Source organism: Eschrichtius robustus, chromosome 20 (genome assembly GCF_028021215.1).
Source record: "Eschrichtius robustus isolate mEscRob2 chromosome 20, mEscRob2.pri, whole genome shotgun sequence".
NCBI classification, from domain to species: Eukaryota; Metazoa; Chordata; class Mammalia; order Artiodactyla; family Eschrichtiidae; genus Eschrichtius; species Eschrichtius robustus.
Genome location: NC_090843.1, coordinates 24676126 through 24699424, shown reverse-complemented (window position 1 = coordinate 24699424; position 23299 = coordinate 24676126). Strand labels below are relative to the sequence as shown.

The window sequence follows — 23299 nt, the reverse complement described above, 5'->3', positions numbered from 1 at the left end:
AAAGTATGGAGGGAGGAGATATGAAGGGCTAGGACTGAGCCTTGAGGACCCTCAGGGTTTAAGGGTTGGGAAGGGAAGGAGGAGCCTGCACAGGAGATAGGACAAGAGTGGGAGAAGCAGGAGGGCAAGGAGGAGAGGATTGAGGGCGTCATGTATGCAGGGGGAAGATTGTTCTAGCAGGAGGGAGAGTTATATGTTGCAGAGAGACATAGTATGATAGGGAGTAAAATGGTCACTGGATTAAGCAACATGGCAGTGATTGGTGCCCTAAGTGTGAGCTGTGTTGGTGGAGTGATGGACGAGGAACCCGGACTGGAGCCGGCTGAGGAGTGAGTGGGAGGCCAGGAAATGGGGTCAGAGTGCAGACAACTCAGAGGAGGAGTTTAGCTCTGAGGGGAGGAGAGCTTGTAAGATGCCTCATCCTCCCTCCCTCCTTCCTTCTCTTTTTCTTTCTTTTCTTACATTCCCGCACCCAACTCTTGTCTGTCTTTTTGTCCCTGGCCTCCCTCCTCTTTCTTTCTCATGGGACTCTGCTTCTTTCTCTATCCTTCCTTCTCTGGAGCTCTTTTTCAGGGTGACTTTTTCGATCTTCCTCTTCTCAAATATCCACATCCAGTCCCTGCCTTCACTTCATTTTCTTCTAGAGCGAACCCTCAGTCCATGCTCTTAAAGAGAAAGCTGTATTTCGAGTCCTGCAGATCCCGTCACATTCTCCAGGACCCCCCAGGCCAAGAGGGGGAAATTGGGGCAGAGGAACCAGGGAAGGAGCTGGGACAAGCTGGGAGAGAAGGGGTGGGGCGTGGTCCTTAGGTGACATTAGGGCTCCCCAGGCCCACTCCAGCCCCACCAGGTTGCAACCAGGTCCCAACTGAGAATAATGTGCTGGATGGGGATGTTGTCAGGCTTGGGGGCCACAGTCCTAGTGTCCACTCTTGTGATCACAAGTGAGGGGTCAAAGCCCATCTTTCCTGCTGAAGTGTGAGCTCCCCAGGCAGGGACCTGTCAAGGTCATCATCAGATCACTGGACCCATTTGCAGTGTCTGAAGGCAGAGTCAATTCTTGTTAAAGGCTGAGTGAGTGAATCAATTGAATTGTTATTTTCCCCTTTCTGGCTTGGTTCACTTCTGCCCTTGTTTTATCCCATCCCCTGCTTCTTTTCTTTTTTCTATTCCTTTATCTCCCCCCACCTTTTAACTTTTTTCCTCTTCACATATTTTTCTTCTTTTTCTTAGTTCTTTTCTTTCTCTCCTCTGCCTCTGTCCCATTGGCCCACCCCTCCACCACACACTCCTTCTCCCTCCCTCTTTTTTCTCTCATATTCTCTTCTGGCATCTCTGGTGCTCCATCCATTCCTGGGGGGTGGCGGCTGTCTCCTGCGGGCATGCACTCCACCAGAGGAGAGAGCTTCAGCGGTCTAGGAGTGGGGGGGATCAAGGGGGGTAAGGCTTGCATCACCACCGGCTGTCTGGTTGAAGTGTTCAGGGGCTAGATGCAAAGGTTTCTTTGACGCTTGGATTTGAAAAAAAAAAAAAAAAAAAAGAATGCAGGGGCAGCCTGTGTGAGCCGGAGGCACCTGTCCAAATCCTGATCTTCTTCCTTCACCTCCACTCCCATCTTCCCACAAGTAATCCTCAGCCACAGATATCTGGTGTCTTTCCTCGTCTACATCAGCCACCAGTTCTTCCTCTGGGCAAACCTGGGATTCTGGAGTTTCCTGGATGGGAAGGTGAGCAGGGGTGGATCCCACTCTGCTCAATTGCACCACCTCTGGGCAGAGCACCCCTTTGGACAGAGTCTGGCTTGGACACAGGAAGGATCCAGAATCATTCATTTAGCATCCTTATATGCCAGGCACTTTGCTAGGCACTGAGTGCCCAGTGCTTATGTCTAGTAGAGACAGACATGAATGAAGTCATGTAAATAAACATGTAATTGCAACTGTAAAGGTTAGGAAGGAAAGGAACACAGAGCTCTGAGTGGCAGGCATCCCAGGCAGGAGGGAGCATGTCAAGTTCTAGATACTAGTAAAATCCAGAGAAAGACAGTGTGGCTGGAGCACAGGAAGCAAAGGCCAGGCAGGCCAAAGAAGCCACATCAGGAGTTTTAGTCTTTGTCCTTACAGCTTTGGGCCCCAGTAGAGGGTCTGAAACAGGGAGGGTCACAATCAGGTCTGCACTTGTCAAAGGTCACCATGGTCACTCAGGGGAGCAGGTACTGAAAGATGGCTGTGATGGAAAGTGTCTACAGCAGGTGCCCAGGTGAGAGCTGATGAAAGTCTGGACCAGGTGGAAGAGGATAAAGATAGAGAAAGGGATGGATTCAAGAGGGGTTTGGAAGGCAGAATTTATAGGCATTGGGATTAGATTGGATGAGGGAGTGTGGTGGTGAAGAGCAGGGATGACTCCTGTTCTTCTGACCAGAGAGACTGAATGGTATGGTACCCCGGAAGAGAGGAGGCTGGACGGGGACCCTGTTTAGGGAAGAAGATCCTGAGATTGGTGCCTATTGCAGACACTCTAGTCAATTCTATTCAGTGAATGGTTACTGCAGACCTCCTGGGGCCAGCCTTGCATTGGGGAGAGCTCTGGGACAACAGCTTCTGCCCTCAGAGAGTTCAGAGTCAGGAAGGGGAATAAAATAAACCCCAAAATGCCTCTCACCCGAGGCAGCACTGGCTGTGTGATTTTGAGTAAGTTACCTCATTTCTCTAAACCTCATTTCCCAATCTGTGAAATAGGGTAGTAATAAGACCTCCTTATCCAGCAAGGTAAATGGAAGCCTCCAGAGAGCTGCAAGGGATGATGAGGATGCCAATGGGAGACAAGGGAGGTTTCCTGGAGGAGTGTGTGCTTTTGAGCTGGGCCTGGGAGGGTTTGAAATGCAAGGTTGGAATGGGAGGGAAGGCATCCCCAAACCTAGGAAGGCTGACACACACACATACAGAGAGAGAGAGAACGCACCTTGGGCAGAGGAAATGTGGAAGAGAAGGCTATAAAAGATAGGCTGGGGCCAACTTCTAGAGGCTTGGAATTCAAGGAGAGAAATTCATAATCAATTTGGGGGCCATAGAGAGCCTGTTACTGCTTTTGAGTAAGGTATGGTAGTGAGCCTTTTGCCAAGGACTTGTCCAGAGAACCGACACCTTGACAGCAGAAGAACTCAAGTTAGAAGGCTGGGGCCCGTGGGAGGAGGAGGAGGTGCAAGGTAAGTGAGTGAGATTTGTGGATCTCGGGTCAACAAGAAAATATGGCTTGGGCACAGGCAAAGAGGTAGACCAGATGACCCCTCCAAAGTTGGTGTTCAACTTCCACTAGATCCAGAACCTTATAGTTTCAAGGTGGGAATATCATAGAACAATAGATGTTCAGTTGGAAGGAAACTTTGAGCTCATTCTGCCCTGTCCTCCCTTCTTTGCACAGAGGAGAAAACCAAGGCCCAGAGAAGGGAAGTGACCTACTTAAAGTCACACAGCTGAGATTCAGGGATTAGAGGTAAGATCTCTGCTATACTTCAAGAAGGCGGTGGCGGGGGGGGGGGGGAGCGTGGGGGGCAGGAGCTGGAGGGGCCAGGGAAGCAGCTGGGATTGGGGGGTAGGTTAACATGATACAGGGATATGATACGGGGATCCCACCCAGACCTGGGGTTGGGGGGCAGGGCAAGAGAGTTGCTCCCCAACTCTACACTGAGCCATGTGGCTAGAGGGGGAAGGGAGCATGGTGGGCAGGGTGGAACTGCCACATGGAAGATGCTTGATGTGAACCATCTGGCCTGGGCGGAGTGTGGGCTGCAGAGAGGGGAGGAGCAGGAGACGGGAAAGAGGCCATGGTGGGCGGGTGGACGGCGGGTTGGGTCTGGGAGTGGCCTGGCCCAGAGGCCCCTACCTTCCAGACTGCTGCAGCCCAGATGCCTTCACAGCCACGGCCTGGCCTATCCAACCCGCTGACCTCATTCCCAGCTCCTCTCCCTTGCAGGCCCCCCTCTGCCTGCCACGTAGACTGAAGTCTTTAGCTGCATCTTCTGCTGGCGAGAGGAAGAGCAGAAGGACACAGGCCCCTTGAGCCCAGAACTCTGCCAGGTCAGGCAGACCTGGGGGAGCAGTTGTATTCCCTGTGTCCCCAGACCACTCTGGGCCTCAGTTTCCCCTCCCAAACAAGAGGCCCGTAAATGGAGGGGAACATGACGGTGAAGCAAGTTGGAGTGGGCAAGAAGCAAGGGAGGTCACTGAAGCCATCCCCCTGCTTCCTCAGGACTGGAGGTATAATTCTCAGACCCAGGAAGGGATTGGGCAGGACATGTTCCTCTTCTCAAACAGTTCTCAAGAAAGGGAGTTTCCTGAAGGCCAGGTGGGGGCGTCTTCTGTTCTATGGAGCCTTCATCGCTCCTGCTTGTAGAGAGTGGGATTTATGGCCAGGATGGCAGTGGAGAGGCACATTGTCTCCCCTCCCTCAGGCACCTCTCAGTGACCTTTCCTTCAATCCTGGCTCCAGGCTGCAGCCTCTCCTGGGCTCTGCCTCTTGACCTTCCGCCTTCCCCTCGCCTCCCCGCCCCCCAGGTCCTGGGTCCTCTCCAGCTGCCCCAGCTGAACAGGGGGCTGTCCCGCTGCGGCTGCCTCTCCTCAAGGCGTTCCGGGCCTGTGAGTCATCGGGAGTGTCTGCTCTGGTTGTAGCGTCCTCGCCGGCGTGGACCCTCTTTCCCGTCCTCCCCCAAACGAAGGGCAGAGGGAGCCCCTCCCAGGCAGGGGGCTCTGGAGGAGGGGGAGGGAGGCCCCGTGCAAGACAGCAGTGAGGCCCTGCTCCGCCAGTGCTGGGAGGAGAGGCTTAAAGGACTCCCCCAGACTCCACCTCGCACATCACAGATCGAATTTCTTGTCCTTTCTCCCATCTCCCAGGTGGGGAAACAGGAGGGGCAGGTAGGGGAAGGCCAGGACTTTGGTGGGCTTAGGCGGCTCCTCTCCTCCATTTTAGGGCTCAGCTTTGCCAAGCTGGGAAGCCCCCCAAGCTCTTTCTGGAGGGCCCTCCCCACATTGGAGGCTGGGTCTGGCAAGAGAGCTAGAGCGAGGCTGCTGCCACTGCCGAGGGCCCCAAGGACGACACGGCCCGGCTGAGCTGGGGAGTCCGCGTCTGCAGGAAAGGAGGGGGCCGGTGCCTGGACCCTTCCCACAGGGCGCCCGCACCCTGCAAAGCTGCCTCCGGCCCCCTCCTCCTCTCCTTCCTCTCCTGGGCAGCCCTGTCCTGCCTCCTTCTCCAGCCTGAAGAAACAGCTGGGGGTGGAGAGGAGCTGGAGGGGAAGGGCTGGAGTTAGAAAAGTTTCCAATCCTCTCCTTTCCAAATGTGTCTGCTGCCCCCCACCTTCCCCCATCTCCCTCTCAGCCCTGGATTCATTGTCTAGAGACCAGGGTCTAGGACCTGACTTGCCTAGTGACTTTGGGCCTTTTTTCACTTCCCACTGCTGAGCCTCAGTTTCCTCATCTGTAAAATAGGAGTCTGGACTGAAAAAGTCCCTGCTGGTGAGCTTGGTCTACAGTTCTCTTCCCAGTCAGACACTCAGGCACGCACACATGCACTCACCTGTACCCACCAACTCGCGTGGGTCTCTCTCACACACACTCATTCACACACTCAGATATACTCCCCTTTGCATGTGCACATGGCCTCCTGCTTACTTTGGGCGCAGCAGTCCCCTACATCTCTGACAGCCGCTTTCTTCCCTCACTCCCATCACACCGCCCCTGCCTTCCTGCCCCTTTGCAGTCTCTCCTCCTGATGTCACTGGCAGGGCAAGGGCAGGAAGGAACAGTGAGATACGAGATTTGAACCTCAGAGTGTCAGACCTCTGACCCTGCCAAAGACCACTCCCACCACCCCCTCAGGTCCCTTGGCTGTTCTGAGTTTCCGTGGGAGGGGGGATGAGAAGGGAGAGGAGAGAGAGGCTCCTTCTTCTCCCGCCCTGCGCTGCCCCCCGCCCCGGAGCTGAGCTTCGTAAACATTCACTTTCCAAAATGTCTGTCCCTCCTGGGGCCTCCCTGGAAGCGTGATTATTTTCGCAGCTTGCACTGGCCACGTTGCCCCAGGTTGCACCCTTCTAGGAACTCCTGCCTGAGGGAGACTGGTCAGAGCTTGGAAAGGACTGTTCCAGGGGATGAGTTATCTGTTGGCCGGGAAAGGCACGGGAATTGTGCAGCAGAGCAAAACCCTCAGGCCCAGCTCGACGTGGGAATAACAGCAAACGTCTGTACCAGGCTATGCCATAAGCACACATTTGAACTAATGTTCTCCTCACAAAACCCTCTGAGGTGGGTGCTATTATTGTCTCCAATTTCAGGAGAGGAAATGGAGGCACAGAGAGGCTAAGTCAGTTGCCTGAAGTCACAAAGCTAGGACATGGCTGAGCTGGGATTCAGACTCAGGCAGCCTGGCTCCAGAGCTCACAGGCTTAACCACTATTCTCAACAGGTCCAAGAGACCCAGGATGGATGCCAGGGGGCACTCCCCACAGTGTGAAGAAGTGGCTATTTGCACAAACACATATACTTCATCTGTGTGCATGTAGGCTAAAAATCACAGCATCACATGGCTGGAAACGGACCACAGGCACCAGCTGGAAAGTACTCTAGCGGTGCCATCTCCCTCCCTCCACTGAGGAACTACCGTGAGCTGACTGCACCACACACGTCATCCCATCTAATCCTCACGACAGCTCTGGGAGGTCAGTCTTAATACCTCCATTAAGATGGAGGACCTGAGACCCAGAAGGGTCAAGGCATTGCCCCAAACCCCCTTCCTAAAGCTCAGAGGGACCCACGTGCTCCAACAGCCTGATCAGTCTTCTTTTTGTCACCTCCCGTGTCCCTTACTTGCAAATCAACACAGCCACTAGACCATGTACAACACTGGGAAGAATTACAGTCCTCAATCGTGTCTCAAGTGGCACTTTGCTCCTCCTCACTGACAACCCCCCAAGGAAGGTTTTATACCCATCCTGTAGGTGAGGGGAAGCCCCTTGCTGGGGACCCCCCAGCGAGGAAGTGGGGAAGCTGTGACTCTGGCCACAGAGTTAGCCCTCTTCGCATCGCACTACACTACCCGCCTCCCACACTGTCACCCAGCCCAGAAGCAACCCCCCAAACACACCACATCCCCACCGAGCACACACACATGCATGTAACAGACACAGAAACATGCTACTCATGATGCACCCCCATGATACAGGCTAAGAGTTACTTGGCATTTTCTGTATGCCAGATAGTAGCTCACTGAATGGCTCCAACAATCCTATGATGTAGGTTCTGTTAACATCCTTATCCTCATTTACAGATGAGGAAACTGAGGCTCAGAGAAGTCAAGTAACTTGCTCAGGGTCACACAGGTAGGCAGTTGCAGAAGAGATTTGAATCCAGGCTCTCAGCACTATGCTATAGCCCATCCTCTATACTGACTGGGAACTACCCATTCAGTCAGTCAACAGCCACTACTGAGAGGCCTGTTGGGACCAGCACTGTGCCAGGCCCTAGGCACACAGAGGTGAACAAAGTCCAGGTCCCCCCTGCCTCACCCACCTGCTCCTGCCTGTACCACATGGTAGATGGGAGCTATGTCCACTCTCGCTCTCCTTCCTTCCCAGACAGCGTCCTCCCCAGTGACCTAGGACATGTGAATCTTGGTTCTGGTTTGCATCTGACACCTAGTGAGGTGGTGCCAAAGCCTGGATGGGAGCTCAGAGGCAGGAAGATGGAAATGGAGTAGGCCAGCGGGGCGCCGGGGCGCCGGGGTGAGGCAGGGCTGAGGGTAGGGACGTCTCTGCTTCTGCCTTCATTTTGGTCTTCTGCTTCTATCTATTCGGTGTCTCTCTAGCTCAGATCTTCTCCTGGCATCTCTGGCTGATTCTCTCCATATCTGTCTCTCTGTGTGTATCTTTCCGTCTCCTGTCTTTCCCTGTCCCTTCACTGCTTGTCAGCTGCTATCAGCCGCTGTGGAGACAATGGATCAGGGACTTGGGCACCCATCATCAGAGTGGACATCCACGTCTGAGCCAGGCCCACTTCCACGGGACCCATCAGCTCTGTCCCAGGACCCTTCCTAGTGGTCTTCTCTCTGCAAAGGACCACAGTCCTCTTTTCCTCAAGCCTTCCAGGCTCTTCCTGTCCATTGTCCGAAGACCAGTCTTGATATCACCAGTCTGCATGTCTGAGATGTGACCTGCCTCCCTCTTCGCACTGGGGGAGAAAGCAGTATCCCTCCCATTAAAGGTAGGAGTACGTCTCCTTGTTCAGACTTAGGGCTCCCCGAGGACAGGGACTGTGTCTCTCCCACAAGATTGGGGTTCCTTGAGGATATAACCTGTGTTTTCCCCATCAGTGGTCCATAGGTGTTGGAGGTTTCCAAGGAAGAAAGGATGGAATTATTTTACTCATAAATTTGAATTGCAAAATTAAGATTTTCACTGCAATCCCATTATGTTCTTAGTAACTGCCACATTCTTCAACATTGTACACGATACAAGGTTTGAATTTGGTTGATCAATCTTGGCAGTTTGTCTCAGGCAATATGTTTTTAATACCCTTTATGGGTTTTTGGTTATGAATTTGTGATGTGTAGTGTCCTCAACTCAAGTAAGTTAGCGGTTCAAAAGTGGCTTATTAAAGCTGAAGAAAAGTGATGAAAATAGTAACCCAAATACTACAACTGAGAACAGTGTTACAAAAGTAAATAGTGAAGATTCTGGTTCCAAAAAAAATGTAAATCTCTAAGAATTCAGACATGTATGATGATTTCACACAAGCAACTGAGAAAGAAAAGTGTAAATAGTATGATGTTGAATACCGACACTGGACTTCATCGGACTGGCTATCCGTCCCATCATAATCCCCAGCGTGTTGTGTGTTATGAAACTTTGTCAAATAGTGGCATAAAGCCATCAAGGCTTTCACATCATTTTCAAACAAAGCACAGTGACCTTTCTGGTAAACCATTAGAGCCTTTTTTTTTTTTTTTTTTTGTCCGGAGCAGAAGTAAAATAAGCTTTCCAGGACAAAACTGATGGATTTTTTTTTCCCCACTAAAGGCAGGAAGAAAAACAAAACTACGTAGGCAGCATTTAAAATTGCATTCCTCTTAGTAAAACACAGATACAAGTAACACTATCTGAGAAGCTTGTAAAACAGCTGTGTTATTAATGACACACATTTTTCTCAGAGAGCATGAGGAACCAGCTTTTGGCAAATTTCCTTCATCAAATGACAGTGTTGGGCATCACATAGTATCAATGGCATGCATTATGAGAAAATAGTTTGGTTTTAATAAATCCTTCTATCTTATACTCTTCATTAAAATTGTAGCTTTTTTGCTCTTCTAAGTTTAGGTTTGGACTATCACAGGTAGTGAACATATTGGCATCTGAACAAGCTGCTTGAGATCTTAGAACTGGTCTCAAGTGGCATAACCAATGACTTGAAGAAATAGTTTTATCTCATCTCTCTTTTCAAAAGAGAGGTGACCCATGTGTGTGAAGTTGGTTAAAATCAATGATGTGCAGAGTCCAAACACTCTTAGCATATGTGTGGTTCATATATCAGAGAAAAGCATTTGATAACTTTTAGCTTTATCACTTAAAGCCCGTGCTTCAGGAAAAAAAGATTCCTTGCTTAAGTGATCATTTTGTGAAGCATGATATGCATTGAAAGGATTGTTTGGCAATCACCACTGAGGGAGCATCAGGAAAGGCACTCCTCCAAGGATGAAAGAAGTTGTTCTTGAAAGCCAATTCCTATCTGTTTCCTGAACTTTCACCAGCATTTTGGCAATGCCAGCTATTGCCCCCCAATATCCCTTTCCCCTTCTCTCTCACAGTAATTGTATTCCCAATTCTTAGCTGGATACATGACCCCTCAGAATAAAAACTACGTTTCCCATCCTTCCTTTCAGCTAGATGTGGTCATGCAACAATGTCTGGCCAAAGGGATGTGAGCTGAAGTATGACTTTCAGGTCCTTATAGGGACATGCTTTTCCACCCACTTTCCTCCAGCTACTGCCTGGAACCTCACGTCTTGGTGAGCCAGCTTGGAGCATGCAGATGAGGGCAAGTCTTAAGGGTGGCAGAACAGCAAGACAGAAAGAGCCTGGGTTTCTGGACAAGCTAATACAGAAGAACCACCTTCCTAGCACTGGACTACTTGTCTCTGGACTTTTAGATGGAAAAGAAATAAATTGCTGTCTTGTTTAAATTACTATTATTCTGGATCTCTGTCCTACCCAATATAGAGTTGAGGGAAATACTAAAAATTGTGACTATGATCCAATCTCGTTCACTGAGAATACTTCTCAGCATCCTATGCAAAGACAAGGACGGCAAGTTCAAGACCCCACTTTTCCACCCTAAGATAGTCTAGCTGTGGAAGGAAAAGGTTCCCACAAGGAGTTTTGAAAAGAATGATGAGATAAAGCCATTTTTCATGGCATTGATAATGCCACTCAAGACCACTTCTAAGATCTTATATGTCCTGCTCAGATGGCAGTATGTTCAACATCTGTATTGCCCAGAAATCACCAAATTATTACATTTACTGATGAGTACCAAGTTAACAGAATTTCTTAAAACCAAACTGCATTGTGACTGCTCCATTATGAGAGTCTGATTCTTATCTTAACGCTTGGTGATTTTTGTTTCTGAGCAGGAGAAAGGAATCAGTGACATATTATTAAGATTATTTAAAAACTACATCCAAATATTACATCAGAAATTAAAGAATTCTTTCCAGAGTCAAATTCAACCAAAGAGAGGATTATGGCTCCGTTTGTCAACCTCACTCTTTCTCAAGGTGATATAGTCTTGTCTTCTAACTTTTGGAAACTTTGTACCTGTTGACCTAGTGTCCAAGAGAGTGGAAAACAGTCTTCAGGGAGAAACAGCTCTGTGATTTATGGATTCTTGTTTGGTTTGAATCCACAACCATCTGACAGCCAACAAACATTTGCTGCCATTTCTAATGACCTATCATTGTGGTTTAGGATTTTCTAATTTAGTACAAATAAAGAGTAAGAAAAGAAACTGACAGGATGTGAGAACTCATGGCTCCTTATTGTCACACAGAGCATAGATACACTGGTGGAAATTTTCAGACAGTATCCTCTCTCACTGATAAGAAACATTTATCCTTCATATTACTTTTTTTAAAAAATCAATTTATTTATTTATTTAATTTTGGCTGTGTTGGGTCTTCGCTGCTGCGCACGGGCTTTTCTCTAGTTGCGGTGAGCAGGGGGTACTCTTCGTTGCGGTGCGCGGGCTTCTCATTGGGGTGGCTTCTCTTTGTTGTGGAGCACGTGCTCTAGGCGCGCGGGCTTCAGTAGTTGTGACGCAGGGGCTCTAGAGCGCAGGCCCAGTAGTTGTGGCTCACGGGCTTAGTTGCTTCGCAGCACGTGGGATCTTCGCGGCTCGAACCTGTGTCCCTTGCATTGGCAGGCGGATTCTTAACCCCTGAGCCACCAGGGAAGTCCTATCCTTCATGTTACTTTTGCAAAGTTACATTTTGTATTATTTTAGAAATACAATGTTCTTTTAAAATTTGCTTAAACTTGGAGGTTGGTGTGTGAGCGCAAGACCCATTAAGGGATTGCTGATACTAAGAGTGTGAGAAACATTTTTCCCTATGGCCTAACATGGCTGCATTCCACAGCAGATAAAGAAATCCCTAGAGGGAATCCGTGGTGGGGGCAGGGGCTAAGATCTGGCAGCCCTGCCTGTCCAGCGGAAGCCCATGTGCCAGCTGGACTGACCCCCCAGCGCAGCCTCTCCCAGTGGGTCACAGCTCCTGCTCACACACTGTCGCATCTGCTCTACCTCAAGTCCGGTGTGGGAGTTATTAGTGTTCCCATAATAGGGACAGGACCTAGAAGCCCAGGGAACTTCTCTCCAAAGCCACCCAGCTTGTGAGGGAGGGTCTAGGACCAGAACCCAAGATTTCTTATGCCCCTCCAAAAGGCTCTTTCCTCCACAATTAAATGTTTGCAAAACAGCCTAAACTACAGAATAATAACGGCTACAGTTTACTTGGGACTTCCTGAATACCAGGCCCCTGCACTCACATTGCCTCAGTCTTCACAACGGCCCTGTGAAATATACCATATGAGCTATATCATTAGCTCCACTTTACAGATGAGAAAACTGAGATTCAGAGAGGTTAAGTAACTTGCCTTCTGTCCCATCGCTAGCGAGTGGCAACATCTGCCTCAAACTAAAATCCGACAGCCAGGGGGCTTTTAACCCCCACCACAAACGGCCATCGCACTGGGCTCGGAGTTCGCCCCCCTCTAAAATCTCTCCATCCACGGCTCGGATTCCAGCCGCCTGCTCTTCGCCTGCCTCGCCACGTCTGCGGAGCCCTGCAGCAGCCTCCTACTCCTCTCCCTGCCCACGTCCACCGCTTCCCCAAAAGGCCAGAGTGGCCTTCCGAACTCGTGCAGGCTCCTTCCACCCCGCTCTGCCCCAGGCGCAGTGTGCCACCCTCGCCTGGGCAGGACCCGAGCCCCGAGCCGCCTTCCTGGGCCCCGGGCCGAGTGCATCGGGCTCCGCGCGAGTCCAGCCCCGCCAGCCCCCGGCCAACTCTTCCAGGGTGTGACTCTCCCACGTAGACTTCTCCCGCGTAGACGACTCCCGTCGCTCAGGCACGCACACCTCCGCCACGTGCGCCCCCTTCCCGGCCGGTCACTACCCTCAGTCACATACCCGGACTCGTTTTTCTCGGAGTTTAAAATCCCGGGCTTTTCCCTGCCTGACCCCCTTTCTTTGGCGTACAGTTCTGAAACTGGGCGCCCGCCGCCCTCCAGGCCGGCCCTCCGGCAAGCTGCCCTCACCCACCCCGGGGGGCAGGAGCCCTTTAACTCTGATGCCCTTACAGCGCTTCAGAGGCGCTGACGTGCTTGGAGGCCTTGGTGCCGGCCACTCCTTCTCTGCCTGCAGCATCTTCCCCTCCACCTACTGTCTCACTCCTACTCTCCCTTATGTGCCTCGGACTCCTCATCCTGCCCAGACTCACCTTGGGTACCTGCCCCCGTCAGGGTTCTCCCACAGGACCCACGCTTCCCCTACCAGAGCCCAAGCCCAGCCTGGCTGGTTGCTCTCCCCCATCCCACCCTGCAACGGAGCCCTGGCCTGTCATCTTCATTCTGGCTCCCAGCACAGGGTCTGGCCCAGAGTGGGTGCTCAGTGAATATGCTAGAAGTAAGTGGAGCTCTTGAGAGTTTGGGCTCTGGGCTCCAACTTCCAGTTCAAATCCTAACCCCTCCTTTTCCCAGCTGTGTGACTCCGGCCAACTTACTTTCCTTCTATGTGCTTCAGTTTCCTCAGTTCTAAAATGGGGCTAATAATAGATCTTTTTCGTGGTTCTTGTGAGAACTTAAAGCAATACCGGCATAAGTAAGTAATTATTAGGTACCATATAGTTACTATTAACGGTATTTGTGTTGTTAGTTTACTGTTTCCTATGTATGTCTCTTCCACTAAACAGCAGACTCCTGGGGTGTGGGAGGAGTCCTCACTTCCTGACTCCCCAGAGCCCTGCCCAAAGCATGATGTCAGGCTGTCCCTTGGATCCTCCCTGGGAATTGAATATTTTCTGTGAAGCTCCCCTACCCTACCCCAACCAACATCTTGACCCCTGACAGTGCTCTCATCCTACTCCCCTCTCCTGAGGGCTCATGTGCCCCTGAAAGCCTGGCCCCCTCCTCATTCACTCAAGGGCAGTCCCAAAATCCAAAGGGAGAGATTCTGTCTTCCACCACACCTCCCATCCCTCAGCCCCTTCTCAGAAATTTCAGAACTCAGAGAGCTCTGAACTTGGAGAGAGGAACCCTGTTCCCTAGTCTTGGCTCTGCCGCTGAACAGCTGTGTGACTTTGAGCAGGTTGCTTTACCTTTCTGAGCCTTACTTTCCACACCTGTGAAATGGGATTAATACCAGTCCTGCTGCCCTCATAGAGTTGTCCTGGTGCTCAACTGCACACACTGGAGAGAGGGTGCTTTGTAAACAGAGGCAGAGTGAAGCAATGCAAGTCACAGTTACCATGGCGTTGGAAGTGGGGATCAGGACCAAGCCGGTAGGCGCCTCTGGTTAGGGCTGTGCCAAGGGTGTGACCACTGGGCTCTGAGTTGGGAGCAAGCTGTTACAAGGTGGGGTTGGCTGGGGACAAGTCTAGTGACTACTGCTTGGTCATTTTGTCCCTGCCACCTGCTCTCACCACTTTTTCAAAAGCACCTTCAAGTACCCCTGAGGGCCCCAAGATTCCTAGTGAATCCTGACACCCAGAGGCGCCGCCATGTCTGTCAGCCACAACTCTCCTCCCCTCCCCCTCCCCACAGACTCCAGTCCAGCTGAATTAGGAATTTCCTAACATTAGTCATCAATCTTTCAGTTGCAAGTGCCAACAGCCTAACTCAAAGCGGCTTATGCAGAAAGTTAAATACATTTGCGTTATTTAACCAAAAAGTCAAAGTACAGCTGGATCTGTGGGCTAAAATGATGTCAGAAGGACTCAGTTTCTCTGTCTCTCACTTTTGCTTTTCTTTGAAATGGATTTTTTTCCCCTTGGACAGTCTGGCTCCATGTGGTGGTCTCAGGAAGTTCCAGGTTTATTTTCTAAAAGCTAAGCAACCCCAGGAAAAAAACAGAACCTCTTGCACAATAGTTTTAGAAAAAAATTCTCCCAGTGTCAACCTATATTAAGCTAACTTGAGCCCTTCCCTAAACCAATGACTGTGGCCAAAATGGTGAAATGTGCTGGTTGACCTGGGCATATGCCCACACCAGTGACACATAAACCAAGAGCTGGGGAGGGGCAGTTCCCCAAAGTAAAATCTGAATGCTGTTTCTGGAAGAAGGAGGAATGAATGCTAGGGAAGGCAGAAACAATGGATGTCCAAAACATTCCACCCCTTGGCTGGTAGCATATAGACACGCACATACTTTTTCCACACGCATAATATTTATAAGCTTTTTGTCACCATTTTTTCTTCTTACTTGCAAATCATTTCAAATTTACAGAAAATTTCCAAGAATAGTGCCAACAACTTTTTTTCCTGAAGCATTTGAGGGTAAATTGCTGACATGATTTCCCACTATTCATGAATACTTCAGTATAAATCCTGCAAACAATGACATTCTACTAAATAACCACAATGCAACCATAAAAATTATAGATGTATTACTATAATTTATTCATGTTTCACCATTTGTCCTAATAAAATTCATTGTAGCAAAAAGACCCAATTTAGTGTCATGCATTGCATTTAGTTGCCATGCCTCTTTCATTTCTTTCAGTGTGGAAAGAGACCATATTAAAAGTAGTCTTTCCTTGACGATCATGACTTTGTAAATTTTGAAGATTATACGCCAGTGATTTCGTAGAGTATCCCTCAGTTTGGGTTTGTCTGATGTTTCCTCATGATTAGATTCAAGTTATGCATTTTGGGCAGAAATATCACGGAAGTGATGCTATGATCTCACTGCATCTTATCAGGTAATGCATGATTTCAATTTGTCCCATTACTGATGATGTTAATTTTGATCTTTTGATTAAGATAGTGTCTACCACATTTATGTACTTAAAGTTACTTCTTTTTCGCATCGTAATTAACGTTTTTTGATGGGAGGTACTTTGTAAAGTACTGTATAAAGTCCCATTCCTCATCCAACTTGGACCCATTAATTTTAGCATCCATTGATATTGCTTGGTTGAAATATTTTGTATTATGATAGTTGCCAAATGTTGATGATCTAATTCCATCATTCCTTTTGTCATTCTACTCAATGGAAAAACTTTATCTTTCTTTCTTTATTTATAATCAGTATTAAGATTATTATTTATTTTGATGCTCAAATCGTCCATATTCTGCCAGTGGGAGCCTCTTCAAACTGACATCTATCTTTTTTATTTGTCTCTGATGTGGGCTGAATCATGTCCCCTCCAAATTCATATTGAAGTCCTAACCCCTAATATGACTGCATTTGGAGATAGGGCCCTTAAAGAGGTAATTAAGGTTAAATGAGGTCATGAAGTAGGGACCACAATCCAGTAGGACTGGAGTTCTTAAGAGGAGGAAGAGGCACCAGGGTGGACAGAGGAAAGACCTTGTGAGGACACAGGCAGAAGGCGGCCATGTGCAAGCCAAGTAAAGAGGCCTCAGGAGAAACCAAACCTGCCAACACCTTGATCTTGGACTTCTAGCTTCCAGAGCCATGAGAAAATTAATTTCTGCTGTTTAAGCTGCCCAGTCTGTGTTATGTTGTTGTGGAAGCCCTAGCAAACTAATATAGTCCCTATCATTCTTTGAGCAATTCCTTACTTTCTGGCATAAGATGTTCCAGGCTCATTTTGTATTTTACCTGCCCCAGCTGTGGAGCAAGTCATTTCTCCAGAGAGTTCTAATTCCTTTTAGTGAAAAGTGGTACTTAGAAACCAAAATGTGGGTGCTACTATTTACAATTGCCAGGACATGGAAGCAACCTAAATGTCCATCGACAGATGAATGGATAAAGAATATGTAGCACACATATACAATGGAGTATTACTCAGCCATGAAAAGGAACGAAATTGAGTTATTTGTAGTGAGGTGGTTGGACCTAGAGTCTGTCATACAGAGTGAAGTAAGTCAGAAAGAGAAAAACAAATATCGTATGCTAACGCACATATATGGAATCTAAAAAAACGGTACTGATGAACCCAGTGGCAGGGGAGGAATAAAGATGCAGACATAGAGAACGGACTTGAGGACACAGAGGGGGAAGGGGAAGCTGGGACAAAGTGAGAGAGTAGCACTGACATATATACACTACCAAATGAAAATGGATGGCTAGTGGGAAGCAGCTGCATAGCACAGGGAGATCAGCTCGATGTTTTGTGATGACCTAGAGGAGTGGGATAGGGAGGATGGGAGGGAGGCTCAAGAGGGAGGGGATATGGGGATATATGTATACTTATAACTGATTCACTGTGTTGTACAGCAGAAAATAGCACAACATTGTAAAGCAATTATACTCTAATAAAGATAAAACATAAACAAACCAAAATGTGGGAGCTAGGTGCTCATTGCTATTGCAATGTCAGTGCTCCCAAGACTTCTTAAGGGACAGAACTAGGGAATGCATACACCTACACATATTCACGTCTACATTTATTTTTTATTTACCTGTATATGTTGAAAATTATGGGTTCATACAGATACCTCCAATTTCAACCCAACATGATAGGATTCATTCTAGTTTTCTCCCTTTCCCTGCTTGTAATGTCCTTCTCCAACAGCAAGAAACCTGACTTCCATTATCCTTAATAAATTTATTTATTTGTTCAATTCTCCTGTTTACAACCAATCTCCATCTCTGCTACCACTTCCGCCTTGTGTAGATTCTGTTCACTCTCTGCTTGGGCTCTGTGATCCCATTACAGGCCACCCCTCTGTATGGATGCCTTCCCATGCCACTCAGCCTGACTCGTCACACTGGGCCACCCTTTCTCTTCTCAGGCTGACGCCCCACACCTGGCCACCCTATATACGTGGAACCCTTCTTAACCACACTGTGGTTCTGACTTCGCATGCCAGGTCATCTCCATGCAGGGACGCTCTCCTCAACCAGGCTCTAATAAACTGCATGGGGCCATTCCACTGCATGGATGCCCTCACCCCCATTAGTCTGACTGACCATACCAGCTGCCCCATCTCCCAGGGGAGGAATACCCTCATCACCCAACTCTGGCTCTGATTCCTTGCTCTGGACCACTGTGGCTCCCACCATCACCACCATGGGCACCTACCTTGCTCTGGCCTACCTAATGGCTTTAGGGCTGAATTGTTCAGGTATGGAAGGAAAGGAAAAGAAGGAAAGGAAAGGGAAAGGAAGGAAAGAGGGAAGGGGAAAGAGAGAGGAAGAGGAATTTTTAAAATTGAGGTATAGCATACTTACTATATAAGGTGCACAAATCCTAAGTGCACACCTCAATGAACTTTTACAAAGCAAAACATTACCAGTACCTTAGAAGTTTCTCTCATACCCCATCCAATTATTGTCCTCCCCAGGATAAACCAACTTCTGTCACTATAGAATAACTTTGCTTATTTTTTAACTTTATGTAAATGGATACATATAGTATACTCTTTTGTTTGTGACTGGCTTCATTTACTCAACGTTATGTTTGTGAGATCCATCCCTGTTGTTGCCAGTAGAAATAGTTTGTTCTTTGGCATTGCTGTATAGTATTCCAGTGAACGAATTTACCACCATTTAGCTACCCATTCTATTACTGACAGTCATTTGGATTCTTTCTAGTTTCTAGTAATGTGGCTACTAGCAAACTGGCAATGCCCTTCTGGTGCATATATATGTGCACTTCTGTTGGCTATGTACTCAAGAGTGGAACAGCTGTATTACAGGGAATGCATATGTTTACCTTTAGTAGTTGTTGCCAGTTTTTTTCTAAAGTGATTGTACAAATTTACACTCCTCCCAGCAGTATGAGAGTTCCTGTGGCCACATCATTGTCAACACTTAGTATTGTCAGTCTTTTTAATTTTAGACATTCTGGTAAATGTGTAGTGGTATCTCATTGTGGTATTTTTTATTTTATTTTATTTATTACTTTTGGCTGCGTTGGGTCTTTGTTGCTGTGCACGGACTTTCTCTAGTTTCAGTGAGCCGGGGCTACTCTTCATTGTGGTGCACGGGCTTCTCATTTTGGTGGCTTCTCTTGTTGTGGAGCACAGGCTCTAGAGTGCGTGGGCTTCAGTAGTTGCAGTGCGTGGGCTCAGTAGTTGTGGTGTGCGGGCTCTAGGGTGCACAGACTTCAGTAGTCGTGGCATGAGGGCTTGGTAGTTGTGGCTCATGGGCTCTAGAGCGTGGGCTCAGTAGTTGTGGCGCACGGGCTTAGTTGCTCTGCGGCATGTGGAATCTTCCTGGACCAGGGATCAAACCCGTGTCCCCTGCATTGGCAGGCAGATTTTTAACCACCAGGGAAGTCCCTCATTGTGGTATTAATTTAAATTTCTCTAACTATGTTGAATATCTTTTCATGCATTTATTAAATATTTGGATATTTTCTTTTATGAAAAGCATGTGAAGTCTTTATCCATTTTAAAAAATTGGATTGTCTGTCCCTTTGTCTTATTTTGTAGGATAATTTTAATATAGTCTGGATATAAGACCTCTGTCAGGTACATATATTGAAGATATCTTTCACTCCATGGCTTGCCTTTTCACTCAGTGGTGTCTCTTGCTAAATAGAAGTCTTTAATTTTACTCAAATACAATTATTAATATTTTCCTTATGGCTAGTTGTGTGAGTGTGTTGTTTAAGAATTCTTTGCCTAATTTCAAGGTCGTGAACTTATTTTCGTTCATTAATCTCCACTGTTTTCTTCTGGAAGCTTTCTTTTTCTTTTGCTGTTTACATTTAGTTTTTTAGATGAAGTTTTAAGTTTTAACAAAGATGTTTATGTACATGGTTTAAGGCGCAAAGAATTTACAGGGCACGTAAAGAAAAGCAGCAGTCCTGTACCTCTTCATACTTAATTTCCTGCTCCCCAGAGCCAGTGATTTTCAACTCAGTCGGCTGATATTTTTGAGAGAGATTCTCCATATCTCTAAATAACAAGCTTTGTTGCCAATTCTTGATTTTTCAGTTTTGGGCATTCTCTTTTGACTTCCCTGTGTGGAAGATAAGGATTTAATTCTTTTCAACTCCTCGCCTCTACCACTCTCAGTCACACTTCCAGTCCCACTAATTTCCCAGTAAGGTTACATGTTAATTTTGGCTCAGTGTTTACCCTATTATGATTATCTAATTGTTATTTGTGTCTGAGCTGTGTAATGTACTATGGTCTCTTCTTCTTTTCGTTCTCCTGGAGTTAATCTTGTTTTGTTGTTGCTGAGGTTCATTTAATTTTATATGTAATGACCACTGTTTCAACCCCAGTTGTCCAAATTCCCTGTCAAGACATTCAGGCACATCAGGTCTTCTGTCAGTTTCCTCTTCGTGAAGCAATCTCTTCTGCAGACTTTTAATCCACCCTAAACCTGACTAATTGCTCTCTAGCCCCAGTGAACAGCTCTCATGCTGGAATCTCCTTTCACCATCCTCCTTAGGATTCCCTTTGCCTCTTTCCTGCATCTGATTTCTTCATTTCCTAAAGCCCATGTCTTCCTTCTTGTTTTATTCTCTTGTTTCTTGGAGCACGTCCTCCAATAAGTTCTTGAGAAGGTGTGCAAAAGAGATATAATTTCTGAAACTTTGAACATTGAAAATATCTTTAATTTACCCTCGTACCTGATTGATAATTTTGCTGGATACAGAATTCTAGGTGACAAATGATTTTCCTTTAGTATTTTGAAGGCATATTTCTATTGTCCTTTATATTTGGATTAATGATCCACCTAGGACTAATTTTTCTATATAGTGTGAGGTAGGAGTCGAAGTTCATTTTTGTTCCCACAGGGATATTAAATTTATCTGATACCACTTATTGAAAAGATCATTCTTTCCACTCATCATACCACTGGACCATATAGGTGTGGGTCTGTTTCTAGAGTCTTCATTGTGTTCCATTGGTCCATTTGTCTACAAGTTTGCAAATACTAACTGTTTTAATTATTGTAACTTTGTAATAAGTCTAATTAATAGGTAGTTTAGGAACTTCCCTGGTGGTGCAGTGGTTAAGAATCCGCCTGCCAATGCAGGCGACATGGGTTCGAGCCCTGGTCTGGGAAGATCCCACAAGCTGCGGAGCAACTTAGCCCGTGCGCCACAACTACTGAGCCTGCACTCTAGAGTCCATGAGCCACAACTACTGAGCCCGCGTGCTGCAACTACTGAAGCCTGCGTGCCTAGAGCCCGTGCTCTGTGACAAGAGAAGCCACCACAATGAGAAGCCCGCGCACTGCGACTAAAGAAAGCTTGTGTGCGGCAACGAAGACCCAACGCAGCCAAAAATAAAATTAAAAAAAATAAATTTATTTTTAAAAAAAAGTAGTTTAAGTCCTCGTACTTTGTACTTCTTTAAGATTATCTTTGTTATTCTTGGCCTTCTGCATTTTCATATAAATTTTAGAGTCAGCTTGTTAATTTCCACCAAAACCAAAAAATTCAGGAATGTTTTTTTAAAAATAGTAGAGTTAAAGATTTAATTCACATACCATACAAATCACCCATTTAAATAAGTGTATAATTCAATGGACTTCAGTATATTCACAGAGTTGTGTAACCATCACCACAATCAATTTTAGAACATTTTCATCACCCTCCAAGTAAAACCCCATGCCCATTAGCAGTCACTCCTCTCCCCAACCCCCACTCCCAACCCCAGGAAATCATTAATTCTATTTTCTGTCTTTATAGACTTGCCTATTCTGATACTTCACATAATGGGTGGTCTTTTGTGACTTGCTTCTTTCATTTAGTATAATGTTTGCAAAGTTCATCCCTGTTGTAGCATGTATCAGTACTTCATTCTGTTTTATGGATGAATGATATTTCTTTATATAGATGAACCCATTTTATTTATCCATTTATGAGTTGATGGTTATCGGGTTATTTCAATATTTGGGCTATCATGAATAATGCCACTGTGAACATTCATGTGCAAGTTTTTGTGTGGACATGGTTTCATTTCCCTTGGGTATATACCTAATATTAGAATTGCTGGGTCACATGGTAACATTATATTTATCCTTTGGAGGAACTGCCAAACTATTTTCCAAAGAGATTGCACCATTTTACATTCCCACCAGCAGTGTATGAGGTTTTATTGAGGTCGAATTGAATCTATAGATCAATTGCAGAAAGAACCAATCACTTTACAATATTGTTACAACTGATCTATCAATACAGTGTATTTTTATTTTTCTGTCTTCTTTTCCTCTCAATAGTGCTCTGTAGTTTTATGTGTAGAGTCATGACTATACTTTGTCAGATTTATTTCTATTTTTTATTTTTAAAAAATGTATTGTTGATGAATTTTTTTCATTTTTAATTGCTTATTGTCAGCTTATAGAAATACAATTGATCTTTGTATATTGACCTTGTTTCCAGTAACCTTGCTAAATTTATTTATTCTTATAGCGTATCTGTAGATTATTTTCAGTTTCCAATGTACATAATCATGCTATTGGTGAATAGCCACAGGTTTTTTTTTTAAATAAATTTATTTATTTATTTAGTTTAATTTTTGGCTGCATTGGGTCTTTGTTACTGGGCACAGGCTTTCTCTAGTTGCAGCGAGTGGGGGCTACTCTTCGTTTTGGTGCGTGGGCTTCTCATTGCGGTGGCTTCTCTTGTTGCAGAGCACAGGCCATAGGCACGTGGGCTCAGTAGCTGTGGCTTGCGGGCTCTAGAATGCAGGCTCAGTAGTTGTGGCACACGGGCTTAGTTGCTCCACGGCATGTGGGATCTTCCTGGACCAGGGCTCAAACCCGTGTCCCCTGCATTGGCAGGCGGATTCTTAACCACTGCACCACCAGGGAAGTCCCCTAGCCACAGGGTTTGTTTGTTTTGTTTTCCCTTATTCAGCCTTACAGCTTTTATTTTTTCTTGCCTTATTGTACTGGCTAGGACTTCCCATACAATATTAAATAGATGTGGTGATGGTAGATATCCTCAATTTGTTCCAATTTCAAGGAGATATTTTTCAATACTTGACCATTAAGTGTGAAATTTGCTGTAGAGTTTTCTGTTTGATATTATTAGATTAAGAAAATTCCCCTTTATTCCTAGTTTGGTAAAAAATTTTATCATGAATAAATGTTGAATTTTTATCAAATGCTTTTTTCACATTTATTGAAATATGACTTTACTCTTTTATACTTTTAATGTGATGAATTACATAATTTCAAATGTGAAGCCAACCTTGCATTCCTGGAATAAATTCAAATTTGCCATAATGTATTATTACTATTTGATCGCTATTATATTGTTTAGCATTTTTATATTTTTTTATAGAAATTGTTCTGTAACTATGCTTTCTTGTCATGTCCTAGTTTGGTCTTAATATCAAGTTTATGCTGCCCTCATCCAAAAAGTTAGGAAGTGTTTTTAGTTGTTTTTTTTTTCACTTATTCTCTGGAAGAGTTTATGTAAAACTTCGATTATATCTTTCTTTAATGTTTTAGCAAATGCAAAATATCTTGTATCCACCATTAAAGTATCCTACAGAATAATTCAACTGCCAAAAAAAAATGTCATGTTCCACTTCCCTTTTTCCCCTTGGGAACCACTGATCTTTTTGCTGATTCAATAGTTTTGCCTTTTCCAGGATGTTATATAG

The 23299-nt window shown here is 46.3% G+C and overlaps 1 long non-coding RNA gene across 1 annotated transcript; it reads left to right on the top strand.

The window, feature by feature from the left end:
- The first annotated feature begins 478 nt into the window (after window positions 1–478).
- Window positions 479–10224, top strand: LOC137754770 (uncharacterized). The gene is made up of 4 exons (XR_011071922.1): window positions 479–1074; window positions 1627–1727; window positions 3421–3492; window positions 10023–10224. It is a non-coding gene; the product is annotated as an uncharacterized lncRNA (long non-coding RNA).
- The last annotated feature ends 13075 nt before the right edge of the window (window positions 10225–23299 follow it).